Source organism: Hesperophylax consimilis, chromosome 17, assembly GCF_061612785.1.
Source record: "Hesperophylax consimilis isolate HC1 chromosome 17, BYU_Hcon_1.0, whole genome shotgun sequence".
NCBI lineage: Eukaryota > Metazoa > Arthropoda > Insecta > Trichoptera > Limnephilidae > Hesperophylax > Hesperophylax consimilis.
This window is the reverse complement of record NC_142852.1, coordinates 7,266,767-7,287,880: the sequence shown is the minus strand read 5'-3', so window position 1 is coordinate 7,287,880 and position 21,114 is coordinate 7,266,767. Positions and strand designations below refer to the sequence as shown.

The 21,114-nt window shown below is 34.5% G+C and overlaps 1 protein-coding gene and 2 non-coding genes across 3 annotated transcripts in view; 1 reads left to right on the top strand and 2 right to left on the bottom strand.

The window, feature by feature from the left end:
- LOC149415880 (uncharacterized) overlaps positions 1-21,114 on the top strand; it is a 134,100-nt gene that overhangs the window by 61,487 nt on the left and 51,499 nt on the right. The gene's annotated exons all lie outside the window — the stretch shown is intronic.
- LOC149415884 (5S ribosomal RNA) lies at positions 4,286-4,404 on the bottom strand. Its single transcript, XR_016303737.1, has one exon. It is a non-coding gene; the product is annotated as a 5S ribosomal RNA (ribosomal RNA).
- Positions 4,727-4,845, bottom strand: LOC149415883 (5S ribosomal RNA). The gene has a single exon (XR_016303750.1). It is a non-coding gene; the product is annotated as a 5S ribosomal RNA (ribosomal RNA).

Genomic DNA, 21,114 nt, shown 5'->3' with positions numbered 1-21,114 from the left:
TGAAATGTCTTCTCGTTTTATTTGGGACATGATGTAAGTTTCAAGTGTTATTTTACTGGGTTAGGTGCGGGAACTTTCTTCTTTCATACGAAAATAAGTATGAAATAAGGAAGTAGAATACTTTAAACGCACTTGTATTTGTACTTTAAATTACGTTTATTGATGCTAGATTCCATCGACTTAAAAAAACCGTCTTGAAACATCGTTCCCTGGGGAGATCTGGGGGCTTTCTTATTAACTTATTTATACGCCTAAAAAGGTTTTTACATAAAATTGATTCAAGGCCGTTCAACTCTATAACAAAATCCCGAAGGAAATTGCTGTGATAGAAAATATTAATAAGTTAAAAAATGAATTAAGAAAATATGTCTATCTCAATTATTAATGTTTCTTTTTTGTGACTTTATTGAAATATTTAAAGAAAGATTATGTTTGCCAAACAATGTACATGTTTATATGTTTATAAAACTATTAGCACACACGAAGATGTGAGCTAACTTAAGATTAATAAACAAAATAAAATAAGATGCAGTGTACCTTGTGGAATATCTGTATTATATAGGAAAAACTAACAGGATATAGATGTAATGGATTATAAAGTAGGTACAAAATTTTTTTTTTTAATAAAATTATATTAGTAAAATTGTGATGACAAGTATAATAAGCGCCCCTGAAGTGATAACTCACAAAAGCGGCGCTATAAAAATTGTCCAATATTATTATTATTATTATAGTATATTTAAAAATAATAATAAAAGTGCTAATATACATTATGGTTTATTTAATTAATGGAATCAATAAATATTTCAATAGTACCCCCTTACTTGTTACCCAGATGATGCACCCTATTTGTCAGTGAGTGTGTCTGTGTTCTTATGTTATCGTCAATTGACCTTAAAGACTTTTATACAAAATCTGCATCTACGTGGTTAATCAATGGTATCTTTATTCGTTATTTTTACGGTTATTGCCTTTTTAATTAAAAACTATGTTTCGTTTCGTATAAATTATCAATGTACAAATTATTATTTTGTTTTTCCAGGTAGCTTTAATGCGGGGACTGTTACCATCAAGGCGGAACCAGGAACCCGAGAAGAAGATGAAAGGGGATGTCCTAATATGGAAATTGACATAAACCTGCCGGATGTTAAGAAGGAATGCTTAGAACGTTTTGAAAGAATTGACAAGACAGCAGGTAACACCGATTTTCATTGTATGATTTATCAATTCGTGCTCTCCTATTTAACTTACGTTTACGTTTTGACGAATTAACTGCGCTTATCTAAGCTTTGTGTTCGATTGAGCCTTAATTCGAATTTTTTTTTCAAATTTATCGACAGATCTGAAGACGCATGCTGTTGAAAAGCGATTATCATGTCCTCATTGTAACTACTCATGCTCTCATAAATCAAATTTGTCAAGACACATGCCTACTCACAGTAAAGAAAAGCCATTTTCGTGTTCTGACTGCAACTATTCATGTAGTCAAAAAGGAGGTTTGAAAAGACACATGCTGAAGCACAGTGAAGAAAAACCTTTTTCATGTTCCAAGTGCAACTATTCATGTTCTCAAAAGGCTTATCTGTCGAGCCACATGCTGACACACAGTAGAGAAAAACCTTTTTCATGTTCCGAGTGCAAGTTCTCATGTTCTCGTAGGGGTCATTTGAAGATACACATGCTGACTCACAGTGGAGAAAAACCTTTTTCATGTTCACACTGCAACTATTCATGTTCACGAAAGACATATTTGACGAGTCACATGGTGTCTCACGGTGCACAAAAACTTTTTTCATGTTCCGAGTGCAACTTTTCATGTTCACGAAATAAAAATTTGAAAAGACACATGCTGACTCACGGTGGAGAAAAACCTTTTTCGTGTTCTGACTGCAATTATTCATGTTGTCAAGAGGAAACATTGACAAGACACATGCTGACTCACAGTAGAGAAAAACCTTTTTCATGTTCCAAGTGCAACTACTCGTGTTTTAGAAAGAATAATTTGACGAGACACAAGCTGACTCACAGCTGAGAAAAAGATTCCCAGTGCATTTCATAGTTATATTTATTCATTTACAAAGTGATTTTTTTTATTTGTTTAACTTTGTACAATAAAAAATAATGTATTCAATTAATACAACTGATTCGTCACAAAGTGTGTTTTAAAAAATTGAATATTGTTATATTTTAATGTCAAAACCAGACGTGGAGAAAAAAGTAAAATTATCGTATGTTTAGCTAAATAGCTATAAAATACATTATTTTCCTTTTCCAGAAACAGAAATACTTACTGCTCTTTATTGTCTACCTGATAAAAAGTATTTTTTAAATAAATATGCGTATTAAGTGAGTCCTTATTTTCTAAAAATTTTCAAAAATCTGTTCTTAAGCGCGGCCTCTTAGTAAAGTGAAGAAGTATTTTCAGATCTTTATGTTCAGTACCTACTCGAATGAATTAATTAAAAAATAATTATATACTATGACTTATTATGTCTATGTTATTTACACAACCTAACATTGTGGACAAGCATGCTTTCGTCATCTTTCAATCGTTTCATCCTGTTTCTAAGGGCTTATTTTACATAATATTCCTTACATTGTTTAACCCAGTTAGTTAGTCAGCAGTTAAATTAATCATTCCATATGTCGCATCCGAAATAAGTTATGAAAGCAGAAAAAAAGGGAGGCCAATCACTGACCGCAAAGAAGCACACATCATAATAAAGTTAGTGCAAGCACAACACAATCACATGAGTTCCACCGCAATAGCTCGGGGTAATAATTGTGGCCACAACGAATGTACAAGTACTTTCAATATAGGTAAATATTATACACACGATAAACATCAACGACTTGCTTACAATTCTTCTTCTGGTCTAGCCCAAACAAATGCACTCGAAATTTTCAAAGTGTTCTTGTCCTTGTTCTTCATTGCAAATCCTTATTCAGCAAGGTGGAGTTTGGAGACGGAGCTGCGAATTGGATAAATGACAATCTGGTTAGAACTATGCATATTGTCATTTCAAAAGCAAATACCTACAATGCTTGTGAAATTTTTGTTGATAAGTTTTGATACAGATATTTTTTAGTCAAGTATTTTGCATGCTGAAATGCAGAACCGCGCTACGTAACTAGTTGCGCTCAAGTTATTTCATGACATTAGTTGCACTTCTGGTATCACGTATTAACATAGTTAAAAGCAACAAAATAAGAATCGCGCCACCGCGAAATTATGGCATCACACACTAATGCAACTAATTATGTAGTGTAAAAATGTGATGCAACTAGGAAAGTGGTTTATTTATGACAACTAGTGCCGTGAAAGCATTTCAGCTAAGCGGACGTATGGGTTCCTTGTAATTACCTTAGAGCTTTACCACCATTTTACCATCGAAAATAACAAATCAACGCTGTGGTGCTGTTTAAAATTTATAGTTTATCAATGAATACCAGCAAAACGAGTGTCTCTGGGATTTAAAGCAGCCTCAGAACAAAAACAGAGATTCCCTTGAAGCGCCCTTCAAGGAAATTATTAGAGCCGTGGAAATGGAAACTGTAAAAGATGTTATTTGAAAAATAACATTTATTTAGTGAAATAATATTCCAGAGCACCTCATGCAAAAATATTGAATCACTACATATTACGTCAACACTAACTATTTCCAGTTGTTAAATATCTTAGCGTAATTTAGAGTTTCAATTTTTGTAGCAATGCTTCCCGACATTTTTTATCCTGTCCAATATGTTGTCGGAAAATTTGTTCAGTTAAATTATAAAAAGAAGTTAACACGAACTTAGATTTTATAGCTTTCAGGATCTTCATATGCTTATTCAAAGCTTAATCCAGACGCTTTTTTCATTACCATCCGAGAATCCAACACCGTATTGAAGTGAAACTTCTTTACGCGCGTCATGCAATTTCGAGGAGTAAAACCAACTCATGACCGAAACGAAAATGCGGGACCGATTAAAGTTCATTTGATGTAGTAAAAGTTTTGAAGTAAAATATAAATGCTTCTTAGCTCATCTCGACAACTGGCGTTGGTGGTGTAATGGTCAGCATAGTTGCTTTCGAAGCAGTTGATCCGAGTTCGATTCTCGGCCATGGAATATTATTTTTTTGTTTTTAAGGAATTTTTTTTTTTTAATGGTTGACCATAATATCAATCCACTAAGTAATATTTTAGGCCTGTAGCATAATTGAAAAGTTAAAGAATGATATAAAATTTTTTATGATGTTAACGATAAAAAAATGAAAAAAAACATAAAATTAAAATAAAAAATGGGCCAACGGCACGCGGTGTTCCCAAGCGGTCACCCATCCAAGTACTGACCGCGCCCAATGTTGCTTAACTTCGGTGATCGGACGAGAACCGGTGTGTTCAAAATGGTATGGTCGTTGGCAAAAGTTAAACAATATTAATTTCTATTCTACCTGCCAATAAATATATGAAAATTAGTATAAAAAAGCCCTAATAATATTGAAAAAATTAGCAAGGTGTGTGCGAGGTTGATAAAAATAATCATTACATACGCGCTTGAAAAAGATCGTAATTACATTAATAAGTTTGTAGGAATTTTTTTTTTCAATGGTTGACCATAATATCAATCCACTAAGTAATATTTTAGGCCTGTAGCATACTTGAAAAGTTAAAGAATTTTATGATATTATTAATTATAGTAATGATAAAAAAATAAAAAAAACATGAAATTAAAATAAAAAATAGGCCAACGGCACGCGGTGTTCCCAAGCGGTCACCCATCCAAGTACTGACCGCGCCCAATGTTGCTTAACTTCGGTGATCGGACGAGAACCGGTGTGTTCAACATGGTATGGTCGTTGGCAAACGCTAAACAATATTAATTTCTACTCTACCTGCCAATAAATATATGAAAATTAGTATAAAAAAGCCCTAATAATACTGAAAACATTAGCAAGGTGTAAATATTATATACCTAGTTTAACTCACTCTCCTAACTCATCTTCGCTGTCTACAGGCAGAGCGCACGACTGTGGTCGTGAAGAACCGAGGTTCGATCCCCGCTTTAACTAATTTTTTTTTTCTTTTTTTATAACTTTTAATTTTTTTTATCACATGCTACTTATAAATATGTCAATAGACAGAAAAAAAGAGAGAATGAAATGAAAAGAGAGAGAGAGAAGAATACTAGAAGTTTCACTTCTGTCTTGCGTAGGCTTGACACACCCATTTTTTTTTCTTTCGTGACAGTCTTTTCCTTATTTCGTACATCGCCATATGTATACAAAACATTATTCATTGCAGAAAAACTTTAAACGTAGATGGTTGCATGGTTGCTGTGATACTGAAGGTTGTACGACACTAAGTTTGCCCAATTTACACCAATTTTTTAATGTCATGCAATTATTTGGAACTTAGCTAAAATAACATTTATCTATTTTTAACAAAATAGCCGAATTTAATTCGTTATTTAATGTTTTATTGAATACTCTTGTGTTTTATATACTTATATTATAAAGATGTCACCTGTGACAGGAAAAAACATGTTTTTTTAAAACCAATGATATATAACACCCATAGTGGACTAGATCGCCAATCACCCTACCTCCCGTATAGCAGCGCCCGTAGTGATTTGAAGAGCCGATCCGCCATCTTGTAAAGGTCAGCCGTGATTTGCCTGCTTGTGTACAGTGGAGAATTGGTTTATCAGGTTAAATGAAATATTTAGGATTGGAGACCTGTTGTCAAGCGGACCACCATGTTGCCGGCAAAGCTGGACCAGATGTAGCCGCAAACATCGGTGTCGGTAAAGAAGCGCCCAGTGCCTAGGTGCTGGCCGCAAAGCCGCCTTTGATTTTATTCAAAGGATTTCATTTTGAAAATTGTCTGCTCTGAACAAGTCTTTATGAAGCAAATGTAGGTCTATGTGCAAATTCACTTTTTTAATATAATCAGGTTCCAATTGCTTAGGTAATATTGCCTTCAATTTTTTTTATCTACATTGATTTGTTTATATTTATAAGATATATATGTACTGTATAATGTTTTATTTACATTAATTTTAGGCAAAGACTGATATAGGCCTACCGGTATTCCAATATTTAATCTGAGCGGTAACTTATGTTTGCCTAAGAAAGTCACTCCCTATCAATTATTACAATACATCTGTAAATCCTGATTTATTTACGTTACCAGTCTTAAACCTGTAACTATATGACTATGGCTAGGCCTATGTCTTATGTGACTATATACGTTATTGCAGCATATTGTCTTATCCCACTGTAAACTTTCTAAGTACAACGTAAAAGCAGAAATCATTAAAAACAGTATTTTTTTTTGGTAAACTAATGTTTAACACAAGATTTTTTATGGATTGCATAAAGGGTAACAATTATTTAATAAGCAATAATTATTAGCCTGAAACACTCATCCACATTGAAAAATCTCCTGATAAAAGATACATGACGCCAACGCAACAAATAAAATAAAGTTGGCTGTTTTCAGGTGAAAAAATATAACAAGCAGTAATTGTTGAATGAAGCACTAGTATAATATGTTGAATTATTTCGCGGATAAAAAATAAGCCGCCATAGCTCAGTGGTCAGAGCTATCGACCGGAAATCGAAAGGACACGGGTTCAAGTCCCGTTGGCGTCATGTATCTTTTATCAGGAGATTTTTCAATGTGGATGAGTGTTTCAGGCTAATTATTATTGCTTATAAAATAATTGTTACCATTCAAAACAGTGTTTGCTATGCTTAGTTGTGTTGCTTTTAAAAATGAGTGTACATATTCTAGTTTCTAATAAAAACCCAGGAGCTTATCCTGTTAGTATATAATACGTCATTTTTTCTCTTTTCCCAATTCCCAATCAAACTTTTGTCAAATCCAGTCCTTTTTCTTTCACAATAACTTATTTGAATATATTTGGCAAAGTTTGAGTCCTAAAATGATGGTGCGGTATGTATTAAAACCATAATTAGAAAAGCCTTTTGTCACACATTCCGTGAGTCGGTTAATAATCCGTTTATTTATTTACTAATCATTTACTCAATATTTAATTAGAAATAAAGTATACATTTCATAAAGAGGTGTTTAAACAAATATGTTCTTAATGTACGATAGAATGCATGTATTTTGAATTCCCGCCGTGATCTGACTCTTTCAAGATGGCTTCAAATTCCTACGGCAATGGCCGCTAGGTCGGCTATCTAGTCCACTATGGGTGTTAAATATCATTGTTTAAAACAGTGCCATATGTGGGACGTAAAAGTATAACGCACCATTGTTTCTCTATCACAGACAGAATGATACAGACAGGGTTACAGCAAGTAAAAAAACTATATATATATATTTATACATATTGCTACATTGGTTCATTTGATTACATATAATATTTAATTATTGAAGACAATATTGCAATAGCAATTTCTAAACGAATATTTGAAAAAGAATAATCAGAAAAAGATAAGTCACATCTATGATTCAAACACAGGACCCTTCACTTGCAGGAGCACTGCTCTATTAACTGAGCTAATGGGACCCTATCTAAATAAAAAACTAATATCGAAAAAAAAACTACAAACATTGCCTTCATTCTGGAATAAATTCTTATTATTATTTAATCACCGCACATTTTTCTGATTTTTCTATTTCAAATATTCGTTTGGAAATTGCTAATACTGTCTTCAATAATTAAATATTACAAATTGGAGTTTAACTTTCTGTAACTTTCTAAACTGTAGTACATATTGCTTTCTATTTACTTTTTATAATAACTAAAAAAAAACCTTTTCGTACTTATTTAATTAATACTTTAGGTAGGTACTTGGGAATATAGTAATCGTTTTTATATAACCCACACTCAGGCAGTGCCTTAGTGGGTTTTCATTTCTCGTTTATACTATTTGTTTTTATGTATTATATGTGTAAAGAAATGAGAACAAATAAAGTTTAAAAAAAATCATTACAGATTTGCAGATAATGTCAATACATGTCGCACATTAAAAACAACTATGTATTTTTATGTAGCTTCTATCTAACTGTCTAGATTGCATTTAGTTCGGGTTGAATCTTGCGATCATACATAAAGATAGCAGCCAATAAAAATGTGCGGTGATAAAAATGAATGCAATTTCGGTAGTTCTTATTCGAAGTATGATACATTTAAATATGACCGAAGGGTCCCATGTGAGCTGCGGGGCAAATCCCCGTTATCAAGGTATGTGACCCAATACATTAATCTACAATTTGTTTTATCAAAATGGGCATTAAGTCATATATTAAGGTTTACCTTATATTCAAATATTTTTTCTTAAAAACGAGAAACGGACGCAAGTGACAAATGCGTTTGAAATTTTAAATGCCAATGGTTCTATAGATTATGAAGAATCCATTTCGAAGTGTTGGCAATAAAACGTTTTTCCCAATATTTACGAATGAATTATTGTTAGCAATCGGCGTTGTGATATTTCTAAATCGCGAGTGGTGTTGGACCCGAAAAGTTTAATGCGTTGTGGGTTCTTTGAGAACTATCATAACAAAGGAAAATTTTCGTCATAAGTGTATTATATTGAAAAAAAAAATCACACCCATAAGACTGACCAATGTTCAACTTCTTAGTATAAAATACTTTAAAACAATTTCAATGGAATGACTCGACACAATGACTTTTCAATACGCCTAAAAAGTGATATTAAGTCATGAAAAGTGATGAAATAAAAACTAAGTTAAATAGGTAATATAATAATAAGTTTTATTCGGTTAAGTGTATAAGAAAAAGGGACAAACTCCATCAACAAGTAAAAAAATGCCTTATTACCTTTCCCTAAAACTATTCTACAAAAACTATAGAAACATTTGCTATTATCTTATTAAATCGGCTAAACAAAATTACTACAGAGCTAACATAGTTCCCATTCAATTCCTAATAAATAGATCCATTATTGAAAGTTTATTCCCATCATTACTTAAACAAGGCAGAGAAATACCAGTGTATAAATCAGGTAATCAAAGGAATATTAGTAACAACAGACCAATCACACTTCTGAATACCCTATCAAAAGTTTTAGAAACAATCATTGTAAACTAATGAATTTACCCTGAAAAAAATTACTTACTATCACTAAATCAATTTGGTTTTAGGAAAACTCGAGGTACATCTAACACCATTGTACTAGTTATCATAACATTAAAAAAAATCTAGATACAGGTAGAAAATTCATTGGAACATTCATCGACCTTTCAAAAGCCTCTGACACCAAACTACAAGTACCCTTTTAAAAAAACTTGACATCGTAAGAATCACATATAAAAAATTACGATTATTCCAGAGTTATATGACAAATAGAAAACAAATTATAACAATTGGTAATATCACTAGCCAACCACTTGAAAATAAATTTTGTTTGCCTCAGGGTAGTGTTTTGGGTCCGATCTTGTTTTTAATTTACATTGATTACTTTGCAATATAGAAACAGATGGTGAAATTATAAGTTTTGCCGGTGACACCGTTATCCTCACAAATGAAGAAAACATTTAACAAAGCTGTAGCTGATTTATACAATATCAAGGAATGGATAAACTTAAACACACACAAATAAATTGCTTTCAAAATAAGCAACACGGAAGATGAATTATCGAACTGAAATATAAAAATCCATAATTGCCAAGATATAAAACGTCTATGCGACTGTCCGTCATTACAAAAGGTCAACTACATAAGGTATCTGGGCATAGAAATCGATAAAAATCTGAAATGAATAGAAAACAACTATAAAATTAAAATACTTATATACTTTACAAAAAAATCAAAAACATTCTTGACAAAAGAGAACTAAATAGAATTTACATGGCCAATTGTCAAACTTAATTAGAATAAGGAATAATTGGATGGGGAAGTTCAAATAATGCCACATTAAATCCCTTAATTGTAATGCAAAAAGCCATCTTGACAATACTTCTCAAAGTAATTATCGGAACTTGTGACTTTTAATAATCTAAACATCACGTCACTTATACAACTCTATGCCAAAAGCATATTTATTTGTATTCACAAAATGACACACTTGACCTACTAACGAACATAGGTACCTTTCAAAATCACAAGATATTTCAATCAAAAATACATCCAACAAGCAAAAACGAAGACAGGAAATTCTTTAACCTACAGCATAAAACTTTACAACAGATTACTAATCTCCTACACAATTTACAAATGTCAATAAATATTCAAATATTCATAAAACAATGGATCAGGGAAACAGGTAGACACGAAATTTATAGAACATTTAATCTAAACACAGACTGATTGAAGTGAAACAACCTGTGTAATATCCAAGTGATAAAAGTTTAATTTAAAATATCTATATTAGCTATATAGTCCAGTCAGTGGGGAGTTTTACCTTACAAAAGGTTAGGTAGTAGCGATTTTGATATATGTTATTAAGATTGGGTCTCTAAGGAAAAAAAAATCTTTCGACCTTGGGAGGGTCGAGCTCGACCCGCCATCTTGGATTGAAGGTGCCAAAATTTGTTTTTTTCAAAATAATTGTGAAGTGGTCGTTTTTACAACCAAATTGTTCAAAACAAACTTAACGACAACTATATTACCTACATTTTTCGGAAAAAGTTTTTTTTTGTAAGTCTAATAGGTAACGAGTTACAGTGGCAAAAATGTGAATATTTTTCTAAAAAATGATGAAATTCCCAACTTTGTAATTTTTTCGGGTTATTCATTGCATAATTATAATAATTTTGAACTCATTTCCACACCACCATGAGGTAGAGAACATGGCGCATTTTTTATTGTGGTATCCCCAGTAGATCTACTCCACAGATATACCAGCGATGGTAGATTTCGAAATTATGTTACATTACTATGAATTATGTTACTATAAATTATGTTACTAACAGTCTTCGTCATCAATGTCATCATCTAACTCAGTGTTCCGCAAACTTTTTATGTTCACGGTACACCTAACTAATCAAGAAATTTTAACGGTACACCAAAGAAAAAAAAACAAGGTAAATTTTGGATAGGATTGACTAGGCTTATTACGAATAACTGCGAACTTTGAGGTTAAACTACAAAAGCTGCATGTCATCATAATTTAAAAAAACATCCAAGAGAATCCCCAACATCATCAGAGAATGAGGTTTCTTCGATTTAACCAGCATATTAACGATCACGTAGCTTGCTTTTTGCGCTTTGCTTGATGTATTGAAAGACGAACTCATGAGAGTTACCTGTTTCTTAGACTGGTCTTTCATACGTTGAAGGAAGGCTTTATCTTTTTGAGACACCGATGGGTGTTTAGTTGTTAAATGTCGTGAAAGTTTACTGGGCACCATCGAATTATTAGCCAAAGTTTCTCCACAAACAAGACATTTTGGGATTGGGCACGATTCGTCACCGCAATATATAAAGCCATAACGCACATAGCTCTCATCATATTTCCGATCAAAAAGCTTAGGTTTTTTTCTTTGTTGACTCTGCTTCTTCTTGGGAATCATTAGTTTCACTTGACAAACTTGCGGTACGTTTAACGAATTTATCCATTATATACACGTAATATGGGGTATTTTTTTGCAATTAAAAAAGTCAACTTAACTAAACTAAACAAGCGGGCGCAACGTTGCCGTCGTAATTCGTAATGTTATGTTGTCACGCGCATGCACCCCGATAGCTCGTGCGCAATCACGTGATAATGTAGCAATAGCACCCCACTTATGTAGTGTAGCACACGTGATAATGTAGCGTAGCGGCGTAGCACACGGCCACTTCGCAGCGATCGAGTCCCACCCACGCCACCTCCGGCCGCCGCGCCGCACAGAAAAGTAAAGACCGATTTACAGAGCACTTTGTGAGAAGTGACGCGGGACTCGCGGCACACTTACAAATGGCCACGGCACACTAGTGTGCCGCGGAGCACACTTTGCGGAACACTGATCTAACTCATTGCCTGTGATACTGAGATTCTGGGCTTCCATTGACAAAATCTCTTCTTCTTCGTCCTCGACATCGATGTGAACCTCTGGCGAATTTCGGCATGTTTGACCATTACAGCACCCACATACAATAGAACACTTCAATCCAGCTTTCCTGCAGCTACATGCAACGCCGCATCCTTTTTTACAATTGCATGAAAAAAATAAGTCTCGGGTGCTGGTTTATTTGTCATTCTTACTGAAACAAGCCCGTTGGTGTCACGTTTCCAGCCCCAGTTTTCTGGATTTTTTTGGATTCCATACCATTTTTGGACTTGATAGTACGTTCTAAATGCATGGTACCATGCAGCGTCGTTCGTTGGTGGCAAAGAGGCAAGATTGAATTTGCTTTTTGGTGTCGACTTTGCGAAACGTTTGTAGCGGACTTCTTCCAAGGTTTCCTTATCCATGACACCCCCGTACAAAGCAACAAGAAAGCGTGTTCCTGCAACTGCTATGTCTTCTGGTGTTGCATCATGTTGTTTGAAGATTCCTATCATGGCATTGAGTCTTGTGTCGTTTTGCACAAGCGAACAAAATTTTTATTTTTCGGAATAACTTTATTGAGTAAAACCTCAAATTGTAATATTTAAATATTGAAGAAAATATTAGTGATTTCTAAACGAAAATCTGAAACAGAAAAATCAGAAAAGAAAACGGTCACATCTGGGACTGATTCTGATTTTTCTGTTTCAGATTTTCGTTCAGAAATCACTAATATTGTCTTCAATATTTGAACAAAATTTTGTATTTCCTTGGTTGAAGAAGGACGATGTTGTATCGCAGCCGCTAAAGGCATGAAGAAACAGAATATTCTCAGCCGCCTCTTTGTATTTCACACTATTCGCGGAATACAGTATTTCAAAAGTTTTGCCTCTCCCGGGTTTGCGAAGATATATACTACTTTTGGGTGGTGATAATGCTGTCAGCAGAACTAGGAGATCAACATCTTCGCCAATAATGAAAACAGCGTCATATGATGAACACAAGGAAATCCCAGTATTGACAATCAACTCATCAGCGTCTTCTTCAGCCTGCTTAGCTGTAAAATCATCCTGTATAAATTGCTTTGTAAGCATCGAAATCAGACGGACTTTGTTATTTTCATTGGCTAAAAATCGTTCTTTTGAAACTTTAACTGGCATTGTTTCATCGAAAAAAACATCTGCAGGCACGTGCTTCTTCAATCGGCGAAGTCTTTTTGCGGTTTTCGTATTTTTTTCACCATCATCAAGCGGATATCCATCGAAAACAATGACTGTATGTGATCCATAGTGATTTCTTACATAGTGAACGTACTTGTCGCAAATTGACCCAAAATAATCATTCCGATTCCATACAACTTTATGTAAAAGATATCCTCCATCCACAACATTATTTTTGCTACCTTCAAGTTGCACGCCTTCTGGAAGTTGTTCGAAAACACCATAAAATGATGATTTCGTACCTTTGTGCATTCCTTTTTCAGCGACAAAGGAAATGGGGCGAGTTCGAATTTAAGGAAATCCTTCAATTCTTCGTCGGATTTCTTCACAATACGCATTCTCTGTAACAACATTTGCGGGTTGATGGGAATAGTTGTTTCGCCGACCTTTGCTGCTGTTGACTGCTACTAAAAGAATAACTTTGTCCTTACGTTTAAATTTTATAGATTCAAAATTTTCAGACGTGGTAACCATGTTCGACATCCTCTCGGTACCTATTTCTCTGGATAAATGACAATTAATCTTTTCATCCCCGACAATTCCAGTACTGATAGAAAGAAGTGAATTGGTTTTGGGGAAGGGACAATGCTGAGAAAACCAATCCAACAGCTTTTTATCAACAAAATTTATCAAGAAAATTGGAGTTTTACAATTTTTTGTCAAAATTTTCTTCTTTTAACCGCTGTAACTCGTTACCTATTAGACGTACAAAAAAAAACTTTCTACAAAAAATGTAGGTAATTTAGTTGTCTTTAAGTTTGCTTCCAACAATTTGGTTGTAAAAATGACCACTTCATAATTATTTTGAAAAAACCAAATTTTGGCACCTTCAATCCAAGATGGCGGGTCGAGCTCGACCCCCCCAAGGTCGAAAACTTTTTTTTCTTTAGAGTCCCAATCATAACAACATATGTGAAAATCGCTACTACCTAACCTTTTGCAAGGTGGAGCCCTTTTTTATCCCCCACTGACTGGACTAATATTAAAGATCTACATTGTAAACTCTAAGTTTTAAGAAATTAAAATATTTCAAAAAAGGAAGCACACATTTTAACCAGTGTAGTAGGAATTGTATTATATAAAAAGGTTAATTGAATAAAATACAACAAAATGTATTTCCTAGCACGGGAAATCCCAGTGTGGAAGACATTGTTAAAAATAATTATCTAAACACAAATTAAAAAAAAAAGGTTTTTATCGACTGTGAATCAGCATGTGTCTCGTCAAATTTCCCTTTCGAGAACATGAATAGTTACAGTAGGAACATGTAAAGGGTTTTTTTCCACTGTGAGTCAGCACGTGTCTCGTCAAATTTCCCTTTCTGTAACACACATAGTTGCAGTCGGAACACGAAAAAGGTTTTTCTCCACTGTGAGTAAGCATGTGTTTCGTCAAATATTCCTTTTGATAACATGAAAACTGACAGTCGGAACATGAGAAGGGTTTTTCTCCACCATGGGTCGTCATGTGTCTCGTTAATTTTCCCTTTCGAGAACAAGAATAGCTGCATTCGGAACATGAAAAAGGTTTTTCTCCAATGTGAGTCCACATGTGCGTCTTCAAATCTCCCCTTTGGCGACAAGAAAACTTACAGTCAGAACATGAAAACAGTTTATCTCCACCATGAATCCGCATGTGTTTCTTCAAATGTCCATTTTGAGAACACGAATAGTTGCAGTCGGGACATGAAAAAGGTTTTTCTCCACTATGGGTCCGCATGTGTTTATTTAAATCTCCCTTATGATAACACGAATAGATGCAGTCGGAACATGAGAAAGGTTTTTCTTCCTTGTGAGTAAGCATATGTATCGTAAATTGTTCCTTTCGAGAACATGAATAGTTGCAGTTGGAACATGAAAAAGGATTTTCTCCAGTATGAGTGCGCAAGTGTATGTTTAACAATGTCGTATTAGAGAAAGAGAAATTGCAATGGGGGCACGAGAATCGTTTTTCCGGAGGATAGTTCTTCAGATCTGTAAACAATTCTGAAATAATTACGGATAACGAAAGTTTATAAGCAAGTACAGCTAATTCTAAGAGGTAAAAATTAGGATGGCACGAAGAAAAGATATCGGTTTTACCTGTTTTCTGAGTAATTATTTCAAAGCTTTCTAAGCGTTTCTCTTTAACATTCGGCAGGTCTATATTAATTTCCATATAAGGAATGCCACCTTCATCTTCATCTCGGGGTCCTGCTTCTGACTTGACGGTAACAGTCTCCACATTAATGCTACCTGGAAAAACATCAAATTGACAAGATACAATGCCTAAAGAAGCCACAAAAATGATGGATGACCTCAAGACATCAAATACTTGTGGGCCAGATACTGTTTCGGCTAATCTGCTGAAATTACTGAATTTAGTTGTAGAAAATCCGATTGGGTTCATTTGTAATTTAAGTTTCAAATCAGAAATATTACCGAACCGTGAGATACAAGAATGTAGTTCCAGCGCCTTTACGGGACGATTTTAACAGTCAATTGGTTATCTTTTTTAGCAAGCCTAAACCTAATACTGGATATGCGAGTATATAAAAATATAATGAGGGAAATTTGGTTTACCCGTTGGTTGGTGAATTTTTTCAAAAGGTTCAAAGTTTTCTTTTTTAATATCAGGAACCTCGAGATCAATTTCAGTATATGAAATTCCACTTGCTTTGCTGTTGACCCCCTATAGATATGAAGGTTCCGTTAAAGTCATTTCACCTGTTAATTAAAAAATACTAATAAAATGGAACAGATGATAGATACAGTCGAAAAATATAATCGAAAATATAACTAAAGGTTTTATAGCTCGAGGTCATTGTTCTTTGTTATTATTTTTTTAGTTACTGTTTGTCGATTTGATCGTTTCACCGGATGGTGTTTGTAAAAATGGCACGGATGTGGAATGCCCTACCAATAAAAAAATTAAAACATTTAATAAAGGCCTCTTCTAGGAACCAATTACAGATGTCCCTGCCAATGCTCTTGTCCCAGATCACTCTTACAACGTTGCCCGACCTAGAGGTGATATTATAGTACCTACATCTTCATGTGTAACCCTCTCCTGAGGTGTTAGGTACCTCATAAGAATAACCAAGCAGAATAGCGTATGTAAGATCGATATATAGGTATGAATGAGCATGTTGATATAGCCAAGCAAGAAATCTGCAGTTACATTTTCGATTGTATTTTGCATCTGTATAACAGATATGCACCAATAACAGACAACAAAATACCTGAATTATCTTCGGAAATGGATTCCGGACTTTCTTTTTTGACAAAAGGATATTCCATATGGATTTCCGTAAATATCACCGCAACACTCTCTTCCGCACTTGTGCCTGGTTCTAACTTGATAGCGGCGGAATCCATGCTTTTACGTAAGGATTTGGTAGTTCTGTTAAACTACAACTTTATAATGAGGTTGAAGGATTTCTTTCGTCCAAGGTGTAGAAATTGACAAAAAGGGTAAAGCAAAATAACATAACCAACAAAAGTGACAGCTAACAGTTTATCCATAGAGACTTCAGAAAAGAAGATAATTTTAGAAAGTTTATGATGAAATCCAAGTATTGCCATTTTAAATCTTCAACTTCGGTAACACAATTTTTTGGTGACCGGATAATTCATCACATCTTAAAAAGTTATATAAAGTCATGGAAAGTGATGAAACAAAATCTTTATTAACTGGGTTAAGTAGGTTAGGTTAGGTTATGTTAAAAAAAATTTCATCGTTTCTAATGACTTAATATCACTTTTTAAAGGTGTGTTGAATTGTCACTGTGTTGAGTTATCATGGAACCCAATTTTTTAAATGCATGTTTTTAACAAAAGTCTTAATTGTAAAAAAAAAAATTATCTTTATTATTTTGTAATCTTGAAAATTATTGAAAATTTTGAAAAAATTATAAAAACATTTCTTTTTAGTAGACAAAACTTACATTTTTATAATTATTATTGATGCACTAATGTGCAGATTTCATTATTACATCAAGAGCAGCATAAACATTACAAAATTACCGAATGCTAATCTTATGCAATACCAGATTTAAAAGATAAAATAATCTTATGCTAAGTTATTTTTAATGATTAATGGTGTTTAAAAGACAAGATTTTTTTATGTAAATTACAAAGAATAACATCATATTATTTTTAAGGGGGTGACAGATTATGCTATAAGTTTTGTGTAACTCTATATTGCTCGCCATACAAACCCGTGACACTTAAAAATACGCTGTGGTCTGTATTTGAAAATTATGTGACCCCCTCTCCTACCTATGGCAGCAGAGGTGACCGGATAAATCAACACTTTGACTATTCAACAAACATTTTAAAAGTGATATAAAGTCATGGAAAGTGATGAAACAAAATTCGAATTGATAGGGCGAATTTGCCCTATCAAATCTCTAAAATTAAGTATGATTCTCATAAGTGATGAAGTCGTGTAAAAACAATATCCGGCGCTCGGCCCGGCGTTATTGACGGACCTACGGTCGACTTTGCCCTAGCAGTGCTGGAAAATCGATCGTTCCGTCAGGGTTTATTTCAATTATTTCTGATGAACGTATTACTAAAATCTCATTTTTTCTAGAGGGATCCCTCGGGAAGTTACTAATTCATCGTCTAGAAAAATAAAATCTGGTGCTCACCGCTAATTTTACAGCTGAAAAGGGTTTTATAAAATGTTTAAAGCGGTATATATCAAATTATTTAGTGGCATGGTACTGTTTTATTAATCTTAAATATAAATAACTAATATAACATAAGGATCCCTCTAGAAGCATTTGAGATTTTAGTAATACGTTCATCAAAAATAATTAAAATGTTATCTTCGAGCAAACCTCTGTTATTAGAGCCTAATGTCGCCTTAAGTAAAATTATATCTCCCTAATCCTTCTATAGCAGTTATTACAATAATTAAAAAAACATATACATTTTCATGAAAAAAACCTAAATATTATTATTACACAACCAAGTGAATCAGATACTTGAGTCGGGCCATGTCAGAAGTCAGAACAATAGAAGAGTATATATGAGACGATGTATGAATGTGAATGAGGCAAGAAGTGTGTGCCAAGACCGAGTTGTTTGGCGGTCCGTCCTCTCTGCCTACCCCTGCGGGAAAACGGCGTGATGGTTAGTTAGTTAGTTATGTCCTCCTGAACAACTTACCATGTACAATGTATACATTTAAACAACAATGTACACATGTAAAAGCTTTCAAGGCATGAATACATAAATAATTAAGTCCAACAAGGAGAAATTGTATACTAGATAGGTAAGAGCAAAACATTATGAAATCCCAAATTATATAAAAATATTATAGCCCATATTTTTACTAAACGAAAGATTTCTTACTTAAAATACCCTTTTTAATAGCCTATATGTGTCCGGGGGTAAAGTGCACTAACTTCGAGAGTTGATTCTACATGGTATAAGTAAAAAGGTATTTGTGAAAATTAAATCTATTTTCCCTTCAAGTTTTTAAATATTTTTACCAACAAGTCAAGAAATTTTTGGAATTCCAAACTGTGAAGAATAATTATTTATCTTCCTAATGACGAACATATCACATATCTACGCATTATAGAAAAAAAAGTAAAAATACTTTAATAATGTATTGACGCCCCGGTCAGATCTGTCCAAGGCCCGAAGGCTTAAAAATTCACGTTTAGTTACCTTCAGAGGCCCAAATGAGATATATGTCAATATTGATTTATGTTTATGAACTATGTTATACAACTATTATTATAAAAGTGTACTGGGATTTTATTTCACAGTCATTTTATGATGTTTACCATTCATGGGTTGGTGGCCGAATTGTCCATATCTACTGGTTCCCAGCGTGGTGTAGCGCGTTCAGTGCTCTGTTAGCTGCAGTTCTCCATTTTGAACATGCTACATTTTCATGTATTTTTATCATTTGTCCTTTGTTTCTAGTCTGAAATATTGTATACTTACCAATCGTTTAAAATAAATAACTCCATTTTCCTGAGTCAACTTTGGCTATGCTGTGTGGAGGGTCTGGCTTTGAGGAAAGGAAGGAGTGACGTCTGTGATCCAAATAATGCAATCTGTTTGTCAAGGTACATCTTATCGACAGACCGCCTGTTTGTGAGGCTCCAGACCAGTGGTGAGAGCTTGCGATCTGTTCAAGATGAACAATTGTCTACTATCTGCAGTATAAGCGGGCCCTGTATAATACGCCCAGCTTCTGCTAATTTGACTCCGGCTTCGATGGTGCCAATAGTAAATAAGACAGACCGCCTGTTTCTGAGGCTCCAGACCAGTGGTGAGAGCTTGCGATCTGTTCAGGATGAACAATTGTCTACTATCTGCAGTATAAGCGGGCCCTGTATAATACGCCCAGCTTCTGCTAATTTGACTCCGGCTTCGATGGTGCCAATAGTAAATAAGACAGACCGCCTGTTTCTCAGGCTCCAGACCAGTGGTGAGAGCTTGCGATCTGTTCAGGATGAACAATTGTCTACTATCTGCAGTATAAGCGGGCCCTGTATAATACGCCCAGCTTCTGCTAATTTGACTCCGGCTTCGATGGTGCCAATAGTAAATAAGACAGACCGCCTGTTTCTGAGGCTCCAGACCAGTGGTGAGAGCTTGCGATCTGTTCAGGATGAACAATTGTCTACTATCTGCAGTATAAGCGGGCCCTGTATAATACGCCCAGCTTCTGCTAATTATTTGTCTCCGGCTTCGATGGTGCCCATAGTAAGTAAGACAGACCGCCAGTTTCTGAGGCACCAGACCAGTGGTGAGAGCTTGCGATCTGTTCAGGATGAACAATTGTCTACTATCTGCAGTATAAGCGGGCCCTGTATAATACGCCCAGCTTCTGCTAATTATTTGACTCCGGCTTCGATGGTGCCCATAGTAAATTCATTTATAACAAGTTTCTCTTTAACTCTTTTAAGTTTTCAAGATAATATATTTACCTTAGTTATGCCGAAACGTTAACTATATGAAATTCGCTCGATATAAAAAATTCGCAAAGAGAGCTCCGAAATTATTAAAAAACACGTTTTGTTCTGTTATTTAATATGTTATATGCATAAAAAAATCACAGTGTATCTTTAAATACAACTGGACCCTCGTTCTGCCGACGTAGCACTGCCTATCTGTTTTACCCCCTTTGGGGCAATTATTTTAGATTGCTGTTGGACTGTGCTGAGGCCCGTTTCGTCCAAATTCCAAATTTTGTCATGTGTAATAGGTCCATACTTTCTATGGACGTATTTTATATTGTTTAAAAAAAGCTCGACATTGGTTCTGTTGAAGCTTGTCATGCGACTCAAGCTTGTCGCCTCTGGTTTTCGAACTGACAAGTCTGTGTGCCTCTTTAAAAACCCCCTCATCCATTTTTCACCGGCAATTTCTTCCTCACTCCAATTGTCAGGCATTTTTTTCTTATTAGCCCTAGCATATTCAAAAGCTAAGAGTCTCACACCCTTTATCGTCATTCCTTACTGCATGCGGGCGACATTTTTAATATAGGTCACTAGGCCATTTTCTTCTTCTTCTGTAAATACCTGCTTTACCGCGTACTTAGGTGAACAGTACGCTGATTCATTGGGATTATCCGCACTTTTAAATTTAGTTACATATCTCAGTAGGGTAGTTTTACTTATTCCAAACACTTTTGTAGCCTACCTGTAGGACATTTTCTTTTCTGGGTCATTTGAGATTACAGCCTGAATAGCCTTTTTTAAATAAACTTCATCTACCGGAGCTCTTTTCTTTCCTTCTTTGCTTCGCGGCATGATAGATTTCCCTCCAAACACCTGTAACATAAATACAAAACACATGTCCTGTATGGAATAGCCCTTTAAAGTACGGCTATCCCAACCCTTGTTCGTTTTTCGAACAATACCACTGTAGCATCCCATCTGAATTATTTTACAAGTGTAATATTTCTAAGTAACAAAACCCAAATTAAGA